Source organism: Bactrocera oleae, chromosome 6 (assembly GCF_042242935.1).
Source record: "Bactrocera oleae isolate idBacOlea1 chromosome 6, idBacOlea1, whole genome shotgun sequence".
NCBI classification, from domain to species: Eukaryota; Metazoa; Arthropoda; class Insecta; order Diptera; family Tephritidae; genus Bactrocera; species Bactrocera oleae.
The window spans coordinates 56,617,240-56,641,315 of NC_091540.1; the positions used below are offsets into that span (position 1 = coordinate 56,617,240).

General features: G+C 32.5%; 1 protein-coding gene across 10 annotated transcripts in view; it reads left to right on the plus strand.

The window, feature by feature from the left end:
• Positions 1-235: 235 nt before the first annotated feature.
• CrzR (corazonin receptor) overlaps positions 236-24,076 on the plus strand; it is a 75,921-nt gene continuing 52,080 nt past the window's right edge. For 2 of the 10 annotated variants that reach the window (XM_070111279.1, XM_070111285.1), the window contains exons 1-2: positions 236-332; positions 19,515-19,584. The gene's annotated coding sequence lies outside the window, so the exon portion shown is untranslated. Of the gene's footprint in view, positions 333-356; positions 1,468-6,200; positions 6,361-18,269; positions 18,508-19,498; positions 19,585-24,076 lie in introns of those variants that run through there. The other 8 variants (XM_070111280.1, XM_070111286.1, XM_070111281.1 and 5 more) reach the window with 6 other exon arrangements.

Below are 24,076 nucleotides of genomic sequence, written 5' to 3' on the forward strand. Positions count from 1 at the left end.
AGGAAGTGCACCAACAACAGCGAACATGTATGAACATGTTGCACCACGTTTGGCGGCAATTTCAAATATTTTCATACACACGCACAAACCACATCTACAGCAATGCGTGCGTGTGTGTGGAACGTAACTGCTTGCAAATCTAACTTTTATTTCTGCCATACACACACATACACAGACTTTTTGCGCTTTCATTGCTGCTATCATAACGGTTGTTCAGTTGTTATTTAGTTGATAGCAAGATATCCGCCAAGACGGTCGCGCTCTAACGGATATTTGGCAAATAATGCGGTTATTTTAGTTACCGTTAGCGCAAACGTAGCCAGAATTTGTGTGTAAGTGTCGAAAGAATTTTGGACTGATAAAGGTCATGAATAGATGAATGTGCTGCTACGCTTCATTGAAAGTGAAACACACATACATATATGTATATAAAATAATATCTGTGTACGTGTTTGTATGTGTGTGCATAAGCATGTAATCGTATCATATGCACCAAAAGAGTGATTTAGAAATAGAAACCCATTCAGATTTCGTAGCCAATTGAATTTGTGTTGTGTTGCAAACGTGATTTCTATGCTAAAATCATGTTATGGAATCAAATCGTTTGATTTTCGAACGCAATATGCATCAACTACTTAACTACTAAGCCGTTAACGGTTAACTGTTGCTTCTTGGAAATATTAAAAATTTGTGAATATACACATACGAATACACTAATGCATATATGCGCACAAATACATGTGTGCGTGCATATAAATGCATATATGGCATACAAAAATAATTTCGTATATAAAGCAACTTGCTCACTTAATTAATGTGTTTTTGTTTTTTTGTGTTGATAAAGTGTTTTTTCAACTGTTCAAATAAAATGTGAAATATAAATGCGGAATAATGGAAAGAATCATGCATTTTGAACGATGAAAATTGTGTTGAAATATGCAAATAAAATTTCATTGTAATTTATGACAAACAAACATACATACATAGTTACACACATATATAATATAAATAAATAAAAATAATAATTCAAACGCCAAGAAAGGTTAGCACTAGCAATACATTTAGTAAGCCGTATATTTATTTATGTTATTGTATAAAACATAAAAAATAATAATGAAACAAAACAAGAATCGAAAAAAATAAATAAAGGAAAAAAATGAAAAATAATTACAAGTGAAAAATGAGGGCTGAAATAAAAAAACATGTGATTATGGTTGGCAATAGGAAAAATATGCCGCTGTATAGTGTAAAATTTAACTGCGTGGCTGACAAAATTTTGGAATAAAAACATGAATGACAATAAATGAAGAAATTAAATGATTAGAAACAACAACTTTTGCTATATTTTTGATATTATTAAATTTTCAATACAAATAATATCGGTGTTTTAGAAGTGCAATCTAAAAAAAAAAAAATTGAAAACGTTTGGAAAATTAAAGTAGCAAATTATGACAAAACGTATAGCAGGTTAGTTGCCTAATTAAAATGGTTTAGTAACTAAAAATATGATTTCCATAAAAAATGTTTTTCGACTAATAAACAGCTTTTTAGGGAGAAAAGGATGTCTGCAAAATTTCAGATCGATATCTCTAGAACTGAGAAACTGATTCGCGTATAAGAGGGTTGTCTTTTATATTTTGGGATTAGAGAACAAAAACAAATTTTATCCATCGAAAATCAATTTAATGTTTTTCAAAATATTCTTCATTAAGATCTATACACTTTTGTATACGCTTAAACCAATTGTCGAAACACTTTTGCCACTCTAATTTAGGTGTGTCCACGACATCTGTTCTGAACGCATGAACCGACTCGTCAGGTGTCGAAAAACGTTCATCTCTTAGTTTATTTTTTTACATTCGAATGACTCATCAAATCAATGTTTTAAGTACTGAAAAAGGCAGTTATTTCGGTCGATGTGTGAAGGCTCGAATTATCGTGCTTCACCATGTGCTATGTCTTCGGCGGTTGGTTTTCTTGATTTCTTGAAAGACAACTGGCAAACAATTGGTTGTGTACCACTCAAAATTTACTGCTCAGCGTTGTTCCCAAGATTCCTTACCTGTCACGATGTCATAGAGGTGTTCGCTATCGTTTTTTTAACATTTCTAGTGTGCTAGTCCCACAAATGCCTATAGTTGTCCCAACCTCACGATAGATCCCATGACGATCTTGCAATATCAGTTTGCGCACAGCATCAATAGTTTCCGGAACAATAACTGATTTTGGACGACCTGCACAAAATTCGTCCTTGATTGAATTCTTCGACAAACACTTGACTTTGATAGAGCTTCATCGTCAAAAGTGATATTTAGTTTATCAATGCACTGTTACTGAGTTAATCCACGTCGAAAGTTGTAAAAATTAATCGTGCTAAAATATTTGCGATTTAATTCCATTTTTTGACTGAGAGGAATATTTTAAGTTACTGTAAACAACACAAATAGCGCTCGTATATCAAAATGTTCTGAGTATGTATAACATCAAAAATGTCAAACTTTACGATAATGTTTTGAGTTGCCAGATTGCTACAATTGGGTTGCCAAATCCCAAAATGTAAAGGCAACTTACATATACAGGCGGACGGACATGTCGAAATCGACTCAACTCGTAACGCTTATCATTTACATACACATTTTATAGGGTCTGCGACGTTTTCGACGCAAGATATATATACATAAAATACATATGTTTTTCAGGTGCCTGTAATGCGCAACTCCAGACCTTCAAATTTCTGTGAGTGTTCCCACAGTTTTTTTTTCAGTACCGCTCAGTTTTTCATGTTTGTAGACATACTATATCGCCAAAAGTTTAATGTCTTATTCTAAAGCATTTTAAGTTATATAAAATGACGTTTTTAACTAAACTAACAATTTTGATGCATTTAAAGTCAATTAGCCGAACTGTCATGTAAGATGCCCTTCTCTGTTTGCCTTCTGTTTAACTGTCACTTTGTGTTTATTGATCAACTATGCTTTTAGCTGAAGAGTCTGGCTCTAGCCATAAGAGCTTTCGATATTTAATTCAATCATAAAATATGAAATTACTTAAGTAGTGGTAGGGGAAATTACAATATGATAAATTTGGCTCAAGTAACTACAGGACAAGTGTGTAGTAAATTTAATCAATCATTGACTTGTTCGTATTTCTAGACGAAGAACTTAGAAAGTTGTTATTAATATATGTACTGAATATATTAAAGTCGAGTTCTCTAACTATGTAGATGCAAGACTATATCATGTTCGTATCGCCTGAACTCAGTTACAGCTTTAAGTGCTTTAAGAGATGTTATCCAATTAGATATTGATGAATATTAATTCCACTTAATAAACTTGGCACTAAACTTTTTGCGATCGCAAGCTAAAGTTGAATTGTCGCAATCTCAGCTGTTTGTACATATGTGTGAGCATGAGAAAGGATGGTCAGGTGTTTGAACAACACACAAATACAAAAGACAATAATTTAAGCACTACATTGCGTTTTTTTGGAAAATAGGTTCAACATTGACCCTCACATATACACACTCATATTCATATATACATATATTGGTATATGTGCCTACGAACAATATCTCTTCATTCTTGCATTGATTGGTGTGTCATAAAAACGCAAGCTTGGCGGCCGGCAGTTAGCTACATATAGTTGAACATATTATGGCCTACATACATGCATATATATTTTATATACAGACACATGTATGTTTATGTACATTAGGATGACCGCTGTTTTCCAAGTTATTGTTTCGTTTTCAAACGCCTCTTAAGTTTTTAGTTTTTGTAAAAAATATTAACCAACATAAACAAGCTCTTTATTTTCAATTTAAGCCACGTCTAAAACATATTTCTTTTCCCATGTAACATATATACAATAGGATCTTTTTACCTTTTGCATTAAACAAGTCAACTTAGAACCTTGAGGAAATGATATACGTTTTAGTATAAAATCACTACTTTAAAACTTATACACAGCTAAAATTATGCATCAAATGTTCTGAGCATTCATTGAAGTGATTTACAAATTTTGTGTTGCTCATACGGCATGGTGTACTCTATGAATACAGTGCATTCGATGTATAACTTTAACTGCGATTTCCTTTTAAAGCAATACTTTTATAGATGTTGTTTTAGGGTAAGCTAAATTTTCAACTCCAACCTGGAAAATATGGTAAACCCAAGTGGTTATACACATATACGCATATTTATTATGTGAAAATATACAATGGGGATGTGCTATTGCTATCAACTTTATTTTTTTCAAGCTTTCCATCGCTTGTGTAGTAGTTGTTTATTGATAAAGGACGAGTTACGAGTTGCCTTGTGTACTTTGTGTGGAGTGAAGTGTAGAGTGGCACTTTGTAGACTCGCAAGTGAATCTTATTATCGAGCTTTTCTTTTTATTAGCTTTTCATAAATATCCATTTGCCGTTTGGCGATGCTGTAAGGCTTATTCACTTCGGAATACTGAAAAAAATAGCTATGATATACATATTAAATTTTCTATTTAAAGGGCGAGTCGATTGGAGTGTATTGCAAATTTTGAGCGGTGGAACAAAGAAATAAGATTTGTAATAGGTTATCGAAGCAAAAATTTATTTAAAAATTTCGTTGAGTGTTTATTAGCAAATTAGAAACATTGTTATAGTGGAAAATATTTATAAAGTTGAGAAGTATTTAAATTTCTCCAAAAGTTAAATATGTGTATACTCTTGTAGTTACGTACCAAATAATTTCAGGGGAAATAGCTCCGTTTAAGCCACCCTATTGTTGGAGAGTAATTACGATTTAGTTGTCTGTCCGTATATAGGCGAACTAGTCCCTCAGTTTTTAAGATATCAGTCTTTAATATTGCCCACGTCCTTTTCTTCTCCAGAAGCTGCTCATTCAGCGAAACCACCGATGGGATCACTATAGCATGTAGCTACCATACAAACTGACCAATCAAAATTAAGTTCTTGTATGGAAACTTTTTATTGTGAAGGGTAGCTTCAGTGCAACCTAAGTTAAATTTTTTCGTCGTGTTTTTTTTTTTGTTGTAATTTTTAGACAAAACGCATATATACAGCATTATCATTTGATCTTTTTTGAGAAGAGGAAAAAATCGCAATTATTATTTTCTGTTCTTTGATCTTATCATTTAATAAAGTCAATTGGCAAATTCGTATTATTAAGTTACTGAAATTTTAACAGACTTATATTATATGTGAGTAATACGTGCCTATACACTGTAATTACTAATATTTTTAGTGAGAAAGCACGAGGTAATTATTATTTTTTTTGTTTGTTCGGAATTACGCAACAATACGTGCTCTCAACCTTGAATTGTAGTAGACGCAAGATAAAACAGCCCAACTTGGTCTTGAAAAATTTTGAATAAAAATAATCTGAGTAGAATAAAAATATCTCAACCTAAGTTATAACTGACCGACCTATATTTACGACCATTACGCGAGAATTTACGAATAAGCTCGATAAAGCATTCGTGTAAAATCACTTTGGATATTTGAGTTAAAGTAGTAAACAAATATGAAATTACACTTAAATAATTTGTATGTATTTCGTGATATTTTTATGACTTTTTAGCCGAGAAGAAGAAACGTGCTAATATGAGAATAATTTATTAAACTAAAAATGGAAATGTTTATTTATAACAGTTGTTTTTTTTTATTTCGGGAAATATTTTTTATAGAATTTTTCCAATTGATATTTTTATTGCTCTTGTAAAGTATGTAGTAACTAATTGCTGCCGAAGATTTAATAGAAAACTTATTTATTAGAAAAAAGTTATTTTCATATTGCAGTGATGCTTTGCCTTAAAAATTTTTTGACTTAAACAAGTGAAAAAAATATTAAATAGTTTTTTTTTTTTTTTTGTGGCAAGTATCTGCAAGCTGCTCATTTGTCAGAATCGCCTACATCGGACCACTATAGGATATAGCAGTAATACAAACTGAACGATCAAAATCAAGATAACGATCTTTTACACCCTTAATGCTATAAGAAATGTGCTTGTGTAAGATATTATAGCTTCGGTGCAGCCTAGGTGGTCTGATTGAAAGGTCTAGGGCGTCAACCATCGTTAACAGGACTCCTAAATCGGCAGCATTCCCCAAATCTATTTTTGATTATTTTATGTGGTTACAACATCAACAGTTTGCCATTGTTATTAAATTTCCTTCGAGCGAACTTCGGCGAATTCCAAATTTCAATGAATGTGCTTTTCTACCCCAAAGCAAAACAGCAAAAATCACTTTACACACCGACTTGATTACAGTTATAATTGTATATTGTATTTGGTGGGAGGTTAAGTGCCCGGGTAATTGTGCCCACCTGCCAGCAGCGCCATTAGTAAGGGTGCACACAGGTAAGCCACTACTAAAAATTCCTACAATTTCTCGCCTGGAGGTTGTGGTTTGCTTAGTTACCTGTCTTATATATTCCCATATACGTATGTATATAATTCTTTGTATGTATGTGTAAATGTGATATAACCCAAATTGCAAGCGACACCAAAGGTTGAGCCCATGTCTTGTCATTCATATCTCACATTCTGGCGCTGACTACACGGAACCCAATATAATACTGAAAATATGATGAATGACCGAAACGAATTATTTTTTGCCGCCGTTTTGTAGGGGTAAATATTTTTTTCCGTAATCAAGACATATTGTACATATACTTATATATATATGTTATTAATGGCCAATACTAAAATGTCAAAAAGACTGATATCATCTCTGATACGTCAACATGTATTTGTATATGTATGACACATACATATATTCATATATAAATATATACATACATACCCATATACCATATAAGCAAACATATTCCATATTTACACACTTTGGATTTGTTGTCAGTATAAGTAATATTCTGTATCAGACTTGACAAGTGAGTAGCAAACAAAAGAAAAAAACACAACTCAAGTAACATATTACAACAAAAATTTCTCTCTAAACGCTTGTGCACACTTCATTTAAGCTCACTGTAGACTGATCTCACTCCGAACTGCAGAATTTGTTTGTTTCCAAGAACTAATATTAATGCCTATACAGAATATTTTGAAAGAACTAGCAATACTTAATCATGTAATGAATATTTTAGTGGAATTAATAGTTTTCTTTAAACTACTTAGCACCAAGGTTGCAAGAGAAGTCAAAGAACCGAATCGAATGTAGGTATTAAATTCAAGTTGAATAATAATTCAAGTTTTTTCTCTGATATTAATTCAAGTTACACTTTTTGAGCGTGGTGACCAATAAGAAAACAACAATTTTTGATTATACACATACCTATAAATTTGACAAAAACGTACTTTTTGAAAGCCTGATGAATCTGCAGCTCAAATAAAATTATATAATATAGACGTTCCATCTAAGCAATTTCTTACACCGTTGCTGTGTTATCCATGCAAAATTTCGTGAAAATATCTCCTCAAATGAAAAAATGTTTGCTTCCGATCGTTCAGTTTGTATGGCAGCCATATGCTATAGTGAAGCGATATCGGCGGTTCCGGGAAATACGCATATTATTAGGGAGAAAAGGACGTGTGCGAAATTTTAGATCTGTATCTCAAAATCTTAGAGCATATATACAGACGGACGGGCAGACGCATGGGCATGGGTAAATCGAATCAGCTTGTTACGCATATCATTTATATGCATACTTTCTGGGGTCTTCAACGTTTCCTTTTGAGTGTTACAAACAACGTGGCAAACTTAATTTATCCTGTTCAGAGTATAAAAATAATTAAATCAAGTTAAAGTTTAACTAAACTGTAAGCTGTAGCTACAAAGGGAACAGTTTTTATTGCGAACAAATCTAAAGTTAAAAATAGCAATAGCGGTATTATTTTGAGCACAAAGAATTTGTTAACCTAACATTTATCAGATTTACCGTTAGCATTTGTTTGCAAAAAAAAAACAATAAAAAATTTAATTTCTATAATCAAAGTTGACCCATGCTTCTAAGCCCTTAAACCTTCAAAGGGTTAACTTGCTTAAATAACAGCTTTTCTATTAGCCACTCGCAAAAAAAATTAAATATTTATAATATAGCCCGCAAAGCATGGCAACACCATGAACTCCACTACACATCGCTCAACGGTTTTCTGTGACCGTTAGTTGGCACCAACCCACACACACATCCATTGAAAATGAGCTGCGTAAAGAAATCCTGATAACATTTGTTTAACGCAATTCTTCACTGGCAATGGTTATTTTAGGGAATTTGCTCCCTAGTAAATGTTTGTGTGTGTGTATTGTGTGCATGTGTTCAATCAAAACACGTTTCCCTACAATCATTCATTTCCGTTTACACTGCAATACTTGGCCAAAAAGCTAATGAAGGCACGAAAACCAATATGATAATAAGATGCACACATATAGTACATATGTATATACAGACAGACTCATACATGTGTATGTAATTATGTATATAATATGTATATGCCATCAATGCCAGTAAACAGTTCATCAATTAGAATCCAGTCGATTTGGAGCTTAATGTGAATGCATGTTTTTATATAGTCACTAACGACTCAGAAATGTAGGTTTTTAGGTGTATAAGAGTAGTTCTAAATAACAAAATGTTGAATTTTACTAATATCGTTCCCTCAAGACGGTCTATGTATCCTATGCAAGTTTTGTCAAACTCCAAATATCTCAAATAGTTTTCAAAAACATTTTTTTTTTGCATATACCTATATCGAATGTACAAATTTTCCGACAATTTTAAGCTGATCCGGCTGGAGTTTTTTAACTTAGTGTAATCGACTCGCAAAACATTAAACGCGTTGTTCTCAAAACGCTGGTTTCAGAGGTAGTGAGTAAAACTTCTCCGAAACGGCTGGATCGACCGAATTGAAACTTCTTCATTTCATTTGGTATTCCTGCATCAGACGAAAACCACGAGTACTACCCGTATAACACACTTTTAAAGTCGATTTTTCAGCTTGCAATATACAAATCATGAATTAATCAAAATATCCGAATAAAATTTTGCATAAAAAGTGTCTTTGAGGTGCGCCACCTTTTTTTTATTGAAATTCGAAAAGAGTTTTCCCAGACTTTGATGCGTGCAAGTTGCAAGAGTATAAAAAGATCGGTTACACTTGAACATAGCCTTACCTTACTTATTGATAAGATATAACGACTTTTTTAATTAATAAAATTCTGTAAATGAACATTTTTTTATTATTATATATTTACACCCACCTTAATAATCCTCAGAGTGACCATATTTGCGCTAAATTGATGCACGTCTTTATTTACACAAATCCAAGCATTTGCGGCGATAGTTAGTTAAAGACTTTTTGCGTTCGCTAATCATTCTCTCAGAACCAGACATTTACGAAGTTATTAATTAAAGAAATGAAGATGCTGATACTGAACGCTTAGTGGCCATATATTACCTACAAAAATAATTAAATACATCTGAATCGAATACAGAAGTAAAGCGCAAATTTCAAACATTAATGTCAATTTAAGTTACTTTTAAAGGTGGTGGAACATGGACGAGTGTCACTTGATTTATGGTATAAACCTGTTCTAACGATTAACAGAATCTAACATTGTTTATTGGCAGTGGTTTTGTTTCTTAAAGAAACTGAATTGACTTATGGTTAGAGAAAGAGAGAGAGAGAGAGAAAGCCAAATATTGTTTCCCTATAACCAGTGTGAAATATTATTTAGCTTAGTGATTCTTTTAAACAGAATTATAAAAAACCTTCTTCATAAACTAACCTAGAATCCTTAATTTCTTTGTATCAAAAATATAAAGAAACGTTTGCTAATAATTTCTTGTTTCCTTCAAGTGAGATGGCTATACAGTATGACCTTAAAAACCCCACTTCGCTGCCATAAATATTATTTACACTTTGGTATGAAAGGGTTAAGTCAATACAAGGCTGTGGTTTTTAATTTTCATCTTTTGTGTGTCAAACTTAATTTGTTTAAGTGTATGAAATTTAATTTAATAAGGGTTTCCCAAGCACTTCTGTTACGGTAACCGGAAATTTATTTAGGCGTTGGATTTTGTTTTTGTTTTTCTTTCTTACTTTTCACTTTCACAATTTAATCAGCATTCTTTATAAATAAATTTGGGGCTAAAGTATTTTGTTGGTTGTCTGCAACCACTTCAACTTTAAAACTTTTGTTTTGAAAGAATGAAGTAAGAGAAGAAGTATAGTGAGATTTATTATACTTTTGCCTCTTCTTGTCATTCAGTAGTCTAGATTAAACCAACGAGTGGACTGCCGATGGAGACGCCGTAAAACTTGTATTTTAATTTTTTATAATTTTTTGAGTGAATGAAATTAAAATGGACACAACAAATAGGACTGCAAGCTCTGTTAACCATTTTAGTTGATGGTTTTATGCAGATGTACGACATTTGTCATACCTAACAATTTAACTTAATAATCAAGAAAGAAGAAATAATCAAGAAAGACCTAAGTGGAACTTTCGAAAGGTGTTTAATTTTATTTTTGAAATATCCATGTTAACCCGGTTGCAATTGTCTAAGAAGAAAATGAGGAAGATAGCCAATTTCTCTCAACACAAGTATTAAATGCTAACGGTAATGCTTATGCCCAGTTTCATTGAGATCCTATCTCACTTATTATCAAGAGAAAGGAAGGGCATATTTTCAATCGAATAATCAATATCACTGGGAAACAGTAGTTTTGCTTTATGATGTTTTTTAATCAGTTTTTTTTGCAGCTCTAGTTTTCGAAATATGAACATAATACACTTTTTGTCAAAAATACTAAAATTTTGGAATTAAAAAATATATTTCTCTTGCTTAACTAAAAAAACTTTCTTTTACAATATGTGCTTTTCTTGCATAGGTAGAAACATTAGTCTTGTTTTGAATGCTACAGCATTAATCAGCTATCATATTTCCACTTCAGCGACTCTGGTATCGCTCTTCTATTGTGCAAATATCCTGGTAAGGGCGTTCTCCTTGTTCTTTGCTTAAGTCGCTTAATTTTCTTTGAAGTGGTCTAAATGGCTGAAGAGGAAGTCACATCCTAGCCTCTGGAAGTGCAACATGAGCTGCTCAATCTGTTGAATGTAGTCTGGACACTTTTTGTTTCCCAAGAAATGTTGCACAACCCAAATAAATTCAATCCATGCAGATTTCTCCATATCTGTTATACAAACAGTAAAATGTTTATCCCATATTAGTTCGCTGTTTAAAAGACCGTCGAAAATTCCGGCTTTATTTTTTCGGCGCTCAATTTCGTAAATATTTTACTGATATATTGTATTTAAAAGATTCCCCATCCTTTTTAGAGCTTTTACAAAATGTTTTATCAAACCTCACTTTTTATGAAGAGTGGGTAATATAATATATTACGGCTTCTGGCTACTAGAGAGTGGCATTTATCACATTCATACTACCCTGTACTAAATTTACTCTCAAAGGCCACACCTTTTTAGTCCAGTGTTCTGTCTTGGCTCGGCTATTTCATAAGCACATGAAGGCTTACTGTTTGGAGAAGTCCGTTAAAATGCGTCTGATTCTATAAAAAAAAGACCAAATGGACTACTTTGGGAAGCCATTACAAGTGTTTAGTAGTCACCACGAACAGCATAAAAACTATTCGGAACATTTAAACAAGTTTTTCTTAACGTAGACATAGCGGTTTATTTATGAAATCAGCGGCGTCAAATTAGAAAGAGACAGTTTTGAAACTTCATAAAATAAAAAAAAGTTTAGATTTGTTTACCAGTGCATTTTCAATAAAAACTTGGAGAACTTTCATGAAAATTTCCATAAAAACAATAACAAAACAATTTTTTTTTTTTTTAATTTTTAACCTTACTATTCTTCAATAAATTACTTGGCAACTCTGATAAAAAGTAACAAAAATTAATGATTCCCTCTTTCCTAACTAGTCCTTTTTACAACTACAATATAATAATTTTAATTGGTTTCAAAATTTGTATGGTTGCCAAACGAGTTCAAAAATTTTAAAACATTGCAAAAAATTGAGGAAAGTATTTTTAAGCAGCCAGATAATACTTTCAGATAAATTTATTACTAGGAAATAGAGATTTGCAAATATGTATTTAATGCTTTTAGATGTGAAAATTGCATAATTTTTTATAAATATTATATAAAAATTAGTTTTGTCGGTGAGAAAAATTTTCTCCAAAACGGCTGGACCAATGGACTTGAAATTTTTACACGACCTTCTAGATACATTTATCAGGTAATAATCGTTGGTATAATAACTTGACAATAATTTCGATTTATTAAGGCACTCTGATATGAAAATATTTTTACAATAAACAACTAACTTTGGTAGCCGCCATTTTGTCAAAAATCAAAATTTTGACTAGTCCTTCGATTATAACTTGTATTCATCTATAGTAATAATGATTTTTTTCCGTTTTACGGTTTGAGATAATTTTAAGCAGAAAATTTTTTCGCACTGTTAGACACCTATTTTGAGGGGTTTTCCTGGAGATCGTCTACGGGATTAAGGGAATCCAAAATTTTTAAAATGACGCTTATTGCGGTATGTTAAACTCTGTACATGTACTTTATTTTTACTTGTTTACTAAATAAAATGCCTACTCAAAAAACAAAAAACAAAAAAAAATACACAAAAATCGCGTTTTTTCTTAATGTCATTCAAAAATGAGGTAAGGAAATATAAGGTCAAAAATAATGGGCCAAATGGCTTCTAGATGTTAAGGATTTATTTAATGAACGTTTCCAATAATTGACATATTTCGCATAAAACAAAAAAAAACGTAGCTTGTTAGTTATGGCGACTGGCGGTGTTGACCGCTTTACAGCCGACGACACATTGACAGGTTTTGGGCTTCGTATGTCTAAGTCCATTGAAATTCTTTTGTTTTAAGATAACTAATAATCGATGATGAAGGGGTTCAGACTCGGTAGGGCAAACTTTCTAATGGGGACAATTTTTTGTTTAAAATAAAGCATTTCTCAAAGAATCTGCAGTCTACCGAACGGCAAGCGAAGGTCAAAAAGGGAGTAATAATATTTTTTATTTCTCATTCTCTGTCAGCTCCTTTGACAGTTGCTTTTAATATACATATGTATGTATTTAGGTATTAATGTATATATATACTACTATTATACTAAAATGTTCATAATTCTTATCTACTTTTGATTGCGCACTTTTCACCGCTGCCTTGTGCTGATTGACAGTTTATACTACAAACATAAAATAATTGGATTTTAACTCATTCAAGCGGTTATTTATCTAGAAACAACATTATGTGGTAAATTTGCTGCTTTAGCCTCAGCTGTCTTTCTTATACACCATTTTTTTCTCATGTAAATACATACTACTTAGTGGTATTGGTGTTTGTAAAAACACTTTTGGAGTCAGAAAAATTAGCGACAAGATACATATTTGATTTCTTTCGCCGCTAACTGAGCCTTTTTTCGGCTGATTTAATTTTGATAAAGTGATAAGTGTTCCGTGCGATTCCCGAGGCTAATAGCGCCCAACGCTGATTGCGCTTTCGCAGCAAAATTTATTTGAACACGTGTTTCGCAGTTTGTTTGAAAGTTCTCTGGTGTATAAAAGTTACGATTTTGCAGCAATTCCGTTACGCTCGCGGGCAAGTGAATAAAGTTTATATTCAGTGTTGTTTCTTTTTTTTCACAGCCATCCACTTATTTATGCTCATACACTTATTAAAATATTTATATATTTTATAGAAAAGTAGAGTATAAGTCAAGGCGAATAGGGAAAACAGTTTTTCAACGCAAAAGTAGATGTATTGCTCCGTAGTGCAGTCTCTTTTAGGGAGGTGAGCATTCACTCCGACAGTAGAGCGGGAATACTAACTGTGAGCTCGCACACTGTGCGCTAGTGGTTTTTAACGATATGCCTTATTTCCGCACTGTACCAGTAAATGCTATAGAGCTACTACTGAGTGGTGCTTATTAGGGCTAATCACCCTCCCTAACATGTTAATTTTTACGTTTTGAAGTTTAATTAGCATTTTATATTTTTCGATTATTGGAATTTTTTGAGCGTGGTAATGGTCCATGTGGATTTCAAAATAAAACTTTATTTTTAATAAGATACTTCTTTTTACTACATAAAAATATTAGAAAAGTGCGTCGGCGAAGCAAACAAGTGATTGATAAGCTGATGACCTCTTAGCACATCCGGTTTTCAGAGTAAGCTATTTATAAACAAACAATGTTAATAACAACAGTACTTTTACAGATGAGAAAGAATATAAACTGCCAACATTATTAATCTTCTAATTTCAAGAGCGATTTAATGGCCGAATTTGTAGTACAAAATGAGTACTTTCTTGGCTCAGTGACAAATGAGATGAAATTTAAGTTTTTCTATTTTCCTTCGTCATGCATCGCTTTCATTGACCGGCGATTTTCACGAGTTAAACGAAATGTTACAGATGTACTGCAGACAATGTGTGGCACAGTGTAACAAACTTGATGAAGTTTAACGAAAATAAAATAACTTGAAAATTGAATAATATACTTTTTTTTCTATAAAATACCATCAAGAAAGGCATATCTAAACCTGTCTCGGGTATTTTCATGAAATAGTTATCAATATATTATTTCGTATATTATGATTAAATTGAGAACATTGATTCTTATTATTATTATTATATTATGACATATAACTAGACCCAAAGTTCTTATATACTCCTAGAATATTATTAACCCTGAGGAACCCAATAGCATTAAGTAAGATAGCTAGGGACATCATGGTAAGCGATTTATAAATTCATCCAAGATAATGTCGGCATTTTGTCTTAATAAATATGTAGCACAAGTCGACGGAAATGCTTTGATGGAGAGTTTTGATTCCTTACGTTTCTCAATATCGTTTCGCTTGGTATTAAGTTGTTGCCTGATTCATAAGTATACACTCATGTGCTCTTTTCCATTTTTCCTGCCATGAGACAATCCGACGAACAATCATTTGATTTATGACAGGATATGATAAAAGTAGAATTCAGACTCCATTCCCCACTGAAAACACCCGAAAAGTACTTTTAAAAAATTTTGTGAAAATAGTTTTAACAACGAGGTGATTGCCTACAAAGTCGTTCAATTTGCATAATTGTAGATATATATGAATCTACATGATTATCACTTGGTGGGTTGTGAGTTCAGGTCGAGTAAGACTTTAAGCTATTGCAACAATTTTTTCGCCTCCTAGCAGTTAACGAAAGCTTTAAAGTGTTATTTTATATAAAAATAAGTCTTATAAAAATCAATTACCTCAGAAAGAAGGTGACTTGGGGGATAATAGAGATCACAACTTGAACAAAAGTCGTTACATATTTTGTATAAATTTTACATATATTATATAAATGGCCAATTGACAGACATTTTTATACCCTGAATAGGGTATATTAAGTTTGCTACCAAGTTTGTAACACCCAGAAGGAACCCTTATAAAATATATGCATAAATGATCAGCATAATGTGCTGAGTTGATTTAGTCATGCCCGTCTGTCTGTCTCTATATATGCAAACTAGTCCCTCAGTTTTCAAGTTATCGGTCTGAAATTTTGCACCTGTCCTTTTCTCAACAAGAGCTGGTCATGTGTCGGAACGGCCGATATCGGACCACTATAGCATATAGTGATATATTATCACAATTTGGCATGAGTTATCTCCTAAGACAACAATACAATCTCCGAAGAAATTGTATAGATCGGATGACTATAGCATATAGCTGCCACACAAACTGATCGATTGGAGTCAAGTTCTTGTGAGGAGACTTTGTATTTCTGAAGGGTATTATAGATGCGGTGCAACCGAAGTAAACATTTTTTCTTGTTCTTGATATAATTCCGTCAATAAAAATTTTACCCAACAAAGTTATGGTTTCAAGCACTTTTTTTAAACTTACTGTAGTCTGAGAGTCAATATTTTTTATTGATTAATAAAATAGGCTTATGGGAATTTTCTTGAATTAGAGTGGCTTCCAAGAACTCTTGTTCAAATTTCAATATGTCAAAAACACTTAGCTTGCTATTTGCTCACTTGCCCGTGAAACGCATCCCTTTTTCATTTTGCCAAATAGAAACAATTAAGAGTCGTCTAGATGGACCTAAAGCTATTTGTAAGTTTCAACAATGAGCGAGCACGACAAGTCGGTTAGTTGGTCAGTCGCATATACAGACATACATAGAGACATATATACCGTAGTGTCGTGCTATATTAGTACCGGCATTCAATGGCTTGTAAGCTATGAAAAAAGTTTATGCTCGCACTAATAAAATGAAGTGGAGACATGTGATTGTCAAGCGAAGATTATGAATGAGTTGGGTGTTTTAGTGCATTTGATAATAAAATGTTATCTTATAATGTGGGATGTAGAAATGACAGTCACTGTGTATTTTTTGTAATAACACAGCGGAAAACTGCTTTCACAACAACCCAATGTGTTTGTTGTTTTGTTATTTTTCTAAAATTTACTTTTTTATGTTTGACATTTTTAATTCAATTTAATTAACACAGAGAAAGCTTAAGCTACATTAAATAGCCAGAGCAATTTGTGCAAAAACTGAAAAAATTGAAATTTTTAAACAATGAATTGTCAGCCAGCTAATTTTTGTAGAGAAAACAGTAAAATAGCTGAGATAGTGTAAAACAATGATGGCTGATTCCATTTTTTATTAGAGAGAAGTTCGGGAAGCAAAGAGTTTATTCTGACAAGTCCTTTGATTTATACGCATCGTTCTTAAAGTATGAGTTATCAAGCAAAAAAAGGGAAAGTGGTAAGTGAAACGGTCTTAACCTTGATTGTTTTATATTTATTCGACTGTAATTCATAAGGCAATTTGTTTATAAATGTAAATTCTTTATTTATTCTTCCAAATCAATTTCATTCTCTTCAAAGTAATTCATTTTCATTCTCCTCCGATAAAAAGCACTTTTGCCAATGCTTTTTCCAGTCCACGAAACAGTCGGAATAGTATTTTTCCAGTATAGCCTTTAAGACATGGTGCATTATCAGATGAAATAACCAAGAGCTGTTTGCCCATAATTCCGTCCGTTTCAGACGAATAGCTTGACGCAAACGACGAGAGCATTTTTCAGTAAGCAACGAGAATTGAATACTTCTACAATCTAAGAGTCCCAGCAGTAGATTTTTATTTTTATATCCTGAACAGAGTATATTAAGTTTGCCACGAAATTTGTAACACCCCGAAGGAAACGTCGGAGATAAAATATATACATAAATGATCAGCATGATGAGCTGAGTTCATTCCTATGTCCCTTAGTTTTTAAGCTATCGATCTGAAATTTTGCTCCTGTCCTTTTCTCACTAAGAGTCTGCTCATTTGTCGGAACGTCCGATATCGGACCACTATAGCATATAGCTGTCATACAAACTGAACAATCGGAAGCAAGTCTTTGTGTGGGAAATTTTTTTGTTTGAAGTAATATCGTCACGAAATTTGGCATGAGTTATTTTCTAAGGCAACAATGTAATTTCCGAAGAAATTGTATAGATCGGACCACTATAGTATATAGCTGCCATACAAACTGAACGATCGGAATAAAGTGCTTGTATGGAAAACTCTTTCATTTGACGAGACATCTTCGCGAAATTACAATAGATCGGAATCAACTTATTGTGAGGAACCTTTGTATCTGTAAAGGGTATTAAACGAAGTCAACGTTTTTTTTATTGTTTTTAATAACTTTAAGGCATGTTGTCTGCCATTTTCAAATGGGTTTAAAGAGCGGATGATTTTATAAGTATAAGAGTTGCAGACGTATTCTCTCTAATTTAAGTCGGGGGCGATGGGACTTTGATATTTTTACATATGTATACACGATCAATTAATTTGTTAGGATGTAACGAACAGACTCATAAATAAACCTTGACTACCATTAAGGGAATTTAAGACAGTTAAGGCAACAATAAATCCTAGAAATATTGCTGGTATTTTTCGAAGTGCGGAGTTCATTTTAAATGAGAGTTTTGTAATCAAGAAGAAACCAGAAGACTGCAAGTACTCAACCAAAACCCAAATATAGTAAAAACGTATAATTTTTCTTTAAACTAATATGATATACCAGTTGTTTTCGATATGTCACTTCTTCTCTCTCTTGTCAAGGAATTAAAAGAGCAATGAGAGTTATACAGTTTAAATCTATGCCAGTGAGCATATAGATTTCTAATTAAAATGTGATAATCTCTTGCTATCTATTTATGTCTAATATTTATTTTATTATGCCAGTCTATGATTTATACCAGATGTGTGTTCGTTTCATCATATTTAAAGTTGTAGCGAATCAAAGACAGCTACTGATGACAATAGGCTTATGTGTCCGCCATCGTCATGACAAAGGTGATGAAAATGAAATAAGAGAATAAGCATATTTTAAATGATATTGTGGTTTGACTGCTAACTGCATTTAGCTAATATAATGCATTTCGAGCTTTCCATTGAAGTCGAAATTCGCTGAAATCGGTCTCTGAACTACCCTAGCCGCAATACAAGTAAGTAAATATTTTTATAACTTTAGTTCTTACAAATTGTGGGAGTATAAAATTTTGTACCGCACCCGAACCTAGCTCCGCTTTTCGTCTTTTTGAGTGCTCTAGTTCTAAATGGAAATTAAATAGCTCTTAACCATCTTTTAATGCCATTGAAATTTATTTTTAAGTTATCCATGCAATTTTTCCACTTTAATTTTAAATGTGTTGGCAATCTTTATCAAAAGTTGGCTTCTATGTACATATAGTCATATATATGCATGTATATGTTTGTATATATAATATTATATATTTGCAAAAGTTACCTCGCTGAATTGATGGGGTTTGTAAAATGTGGACTGCGGCCAAGTCTTTTGTTTTAGAAAATATTTATTATAGACTTTTGGCCTCATTACAACCAAGTATGAACAAAAACACAAAGATACCAACAAATATTTTCTTTTGTTTGTTATTTTATGTCTTAAAAGTACAAGAAAAGTTTCAACTAAAGCACTGTGGTAAATGAAGTACACTATGTGTATATCACATAGCTACCAAAATGAGCAAATATATGCCATATATACATACATTTATTTAGGTTCCATAATAAGGCCAAACGATTTCCGACCAATTCGAGGTATGAGCTGAACTGGTATGACAGTTTACTCTCTTGGCTGGTTACCATAAGGGCTGCCTGATGATTTCCGTACCCTTTGACGGTTTGAGGGGTTTAACTATGCAGTAGTTGCATGCATACAAAGTTATATATTTAAGAAACTTGCTGACCGAACCAACAACGGTCACATACACACAACGAACACAAGTAAAGTTTCATTCCATAACAAATAGTTCTTGAAAAGCGCTGAAGTGCTTATTCTGGTAAAATTTCGGGTCTCTTCCGGTTACATCGAACAGCTTACGGTTAAAACGTCTGTCCTCAAAATCATTTCTGCGTTCCCCTGTTTAATTTAAACTATAATTGTTATACATTTTTCTTTGAAATAATTATTTACAGTTTTTTTTTTTTGCAGGTCATATTTGATGATCTATACAGAAATATGAGACGTATGATATATTCCAAATTCTCTTGGAAGTAATAAGGTAATTTAATATAATATAAGATAACAACTTTTGTGCAAAAACTAGGAGTTAAATTGATATCTTGAATTAATAAAATGTCTATTTATTATAAGGACCGGACCTTGGAGAATTGAGCTGTCCAAATAAAATCAATGCAAAATTCACAATTCCTTAAAACTTTTGTATATGACAAGGTTTATATGGCAACCATATTAAAAGGTAAAAGAGCCACTTATAGGACATACACCTCTTCAGACCTCTTTCGAGGTATATACAGTTTATTCTTATTGAATTTAAACCAATTTCACTAGTGCGGTTTTGAGATGTTTGGTATAAAACTGAGTCATCATTATTATCATTAGCAAAAAAAGATGCTACAAAACGTTAAGTGCATTTATTTTCAAGATTTTCTGTATTTATTTTCATATACATTATTTTGAGTTATTTAATGTTGATGATCTGCTTTTAGGGTTGAAACACAAGCAAACGACTTCATTAAAATTGATCCAACTATGTGTGTGTATATATGTTTTTGTATTGTCTGCAAACGAATCGTAAAAGAACTTTATTTTTGAATAAATTCTTGTGTGTAATAAAAGCTCTTTTATATCCAGACAAAAATGTAGATACGATGCATGTATGTATGTACAAAGCCTTACAAAAATGGGTCAAGTACTGGGTGGCAAACTGAGGGAAATTTAAAACAAGTTACAAATTATAATAAAATCAAGAAAAAACGTTAACTTTGGTTGCACCGAAGCCATAACACCCTTTACAGAACTTGATTCCGATCGTTCCATTTGTATGGCAGCTATATGATATATTGATCCGATCCGAACGATTTCTACGAATAATACCTTGTTGCCTTAAACAATAACCCGTGCTTAATTTCGTGAAGTTACCTCGTCAAATAAAAAAGTTTTCCATGCAAGCACTTTATTCCGATTGTTCAGTTTGTAAGGCAACTATATGCTATAGTGGTCCGATATCGATAGGTGCAAAATTTCAGATCGATAGCTTAAAAACTGAGGGACTGGTTTGCACATATACAGAGAGACGGACAGACAGACGGACATGGCTAAATCAACTCAGCTCATCATGCTGATCATTAATGTATATATTTTATAGGGTCTCAGACTTCCTTATGGGTGTTACAAACTTCGTGACAAACTTAATATAAACTGTTCAGCAAAAAAAGAGTAAAATAAAAATATTAAGAAATACTAAGTTCGGTTGGGACCAATTTCAAAGAACTCGAGATTGCATTCTCCTTTGATAATTTTCATAATATTTCAGAATATTATTGGCTTTTGATCTGTCATGTGCCATCCCACATTTTAATTTTACAACAGATCCGCTTGTAAACCTGGTTTATCACATTTTGATATTCTTTCAGGGGTAGTAATATACAACCATTCCACCAAAACTTTCTCGAGCTTAGCCCCAGTTAGTAATGAAATTTGTTAATAAAATCTCGGAGAGGTTGGGATCAAAACAAATTGATAAGTTAAAAAAAATTACATTATTAATATCAAACTAAATAAGTTACAAAGATTTTAAGTTGAATAGTTTTTTAGGCAGCGATGCCACATATTTAAATATGTATTTCTAAAAAATTTATGAGATAAATGTATAATTTCAAAAGGAGTATCGAAACAAACTGATTAAAGGAGACTGAAAGTTCAAAATATTATTGAGAGGTGTTGCCATCTGTGTGATATTTTTTATATCGTAAGGTTGGATATATTTTTTTAAAAGAACTATCATTAAATCTATTTAAGTATATTTCCAGTCAGAAGTATACTTGAAAAACGTTGCCACCCAAAATTGATATTTTAATATTGAAATCAAATGAAGGATATTTAAAATGTCTTTGGTACACAAATAAATATTTCAAGATCGGCATTTTACTTATTAAGCTACCATTAGAGAGCCAGGTCACGCCAAGATTATATCTAGTACTTATTTCTCTTTTCTAAGGAGGATAATGATAGCAAGTACTGCTTAGAGATAAAATATTTAGGGAATCATCATCAATCACATCTAAAATTAAATGATTTTAAGGGTTTTCTACAACTGTTTAAAATCTGTATGAGTAGCAGAGAGGATATTAGCAATCAGCTCATTGCAATGACGGTGAGGCAGAATGTACTCATCACATCCTTCTTGATTGTTCTGTCTCTTGCTTCTACAGCTTTGCAGAGGAAATATCGGGTATACAAATTACTCGTCTTAGCAGAATCCTCGATAATTTTGAGATTTATTTGGTTTTGGACTTTGTCGAGGGCTTGACTGAAAAAGTCAATTCGTTTCCTGTTTCAACTTTTGATCACAATAACATTTACGCCACCATTTTCTTCACTCCCCACTCAAATGGAAATAGTTATCGAAAAAGCAGTTTTACAACTTCAATCTACATATCTCTCTTGTATTGAGTTAAATTTATCGACTTTTCTGCCGCTTTCACATGTTAATTTACTGTTAAACATAGAGAGTAAAGAGTTTGTGAATGAAAGATGCTGGTACTAGACAAATGGCTTCTTTTTGCAGTTTGTTCGCTCAGAATTGAGCGTATTCGTGTATTTTCGCTTGCAAATTAATAGCAAAATGCTGTTCGGAAAGGCAAAATGATTAATGATGAGTTAATAGCATGATGATGATATGAGTCGAACGGTTGTAATTATTATTTTCGGTATTAAATAAATATATAATATATATATATACATATAGATATGTATATATATACATATAGATAAATAAGTACAGACGCAAAGGTAAATATTTAGCCTTGAATGTGGTCTATATTTACCAAAGTTAAAACGCGCTAAATAAACTTATATATAAACTTATAAGTTAATTTCAGACACCGCATGTGTTTCTTTTGGAAGTTAAGTTTTGTGTTTACTTTTGCGAAACATTTTTGTGTTTGCCATATTGCCGACATTAGTCTGACTTCTTGTATGGTATGATCGCGGCTGTTATTTCTTATGCTTTATACACGACTTCAAATGTGTATGTATATGTGTGCTTTGTTTTTAGAGTTTTAAGTGTGTCTAGTTTTTCTTTGGGATAACTGAAAAGTTAGTTCAAGTGCGAAGGGCCAACAAATTTAATTAATAAATGGTTTGAGGTGGAAATTTGTTATTTAAAACAAGCATTCTAAAGTTTTTTGAAAAGAGAGAATAGTGTTGGAAGGAAAGATAATGATTATGCTCATGCCATCTCAATAAGAATTTGATCAAATTTGACTCAGACTGACAACAAAAAACATTTTCACATTCCGGTCAATACAGAACGAGCCGCCAAGCGGAGCAGTTTTTTTGAGATGGAATCCACAAGTTGCCAGAAAACGGTCAAATGTGATGGCTTCAGATAGAGAATTATATGAGTAAAATAACTGTACATGTTTTTCCTTAATAAACATTCAAAGGTTTCGGCCACAAAATAGTGTTTTCACCCACTTGATACAAGCTTTGGCTTAGATGGCCTTGAGTGACTTTAGCGAATTTTGGTTTTTTCGGTTTCGGCTCAATTTTAAAATGCCATTCGTTAGATTGTTGGACAGTTTCGACCTCATAATCATAAACCCACTTCAGGTGCTTCAAGAGTGCCTTGAAAATATGTCATCTCAAACCTAAAAACTGTCAATATCGGGACATAATTGTTCAAGCCTTCGCATAACGAAAATGAACCCCAGTGTCCATGGTTGACTTTTTACCAAAATTATCGTTCAATGTATGAGATATATGATTGGAATTCGGAGGGAATCATTTCCTGATAATAATATGTCTGCATGTCAAAAATCGATTGAATCGGGTCAATACTTCTCTTAGGTTCCATATCCCTAATAGAAATATTTTGAGACTTCCAGCTGACTTTATACCACATATATCGGCCAATATATGAGCTATACATTTGTAAAATTCTTAAAAATATCTTCTCGAGTATATCTTAACAATGTCAAAGGTCAATGCAATAAGCTCAGACTTTTCTTTGCCCACAATATACCCTGTATAGTGATTTCCAACTTTCCAGCTGACTATGAACCGTTTAGGTCAATGAATTCTTTCGGAATATTTTTTAATATAAAGTTTTGCCAACACCTGAAGGTATTTAGCCGGCCTTGATCCTTGCAAGGTGCATGAGTATAAAATTCTCGGTTACACCCGAACTTAGCCCTTCCTTACTTGTTGCAATTTTTTTTTTATAAACTTTTCATTTTGGTCAAAGGGGAAAACTTCAGGTTGTCTGTTAGTTATCTGACGGATATTAATTTTTAACGAATCAAACTCAAATCTTAGGGAAGTACAAGAGGATCGTGATTTTGCATCGTCCGGTTAATGTTTATAGAAATAGCAACCGCCAATACCATAAATCATACAAATATCATGAATACATTCCAATCTATTACTCAGGGTAAGAGCAATTTACAATAAGGTCTAGTAAACAAAAATCGTTTAGTTTTTAAATAAATGCTAACCTGTATTTCGCGTTTATGGTATAGTGTTAGAAA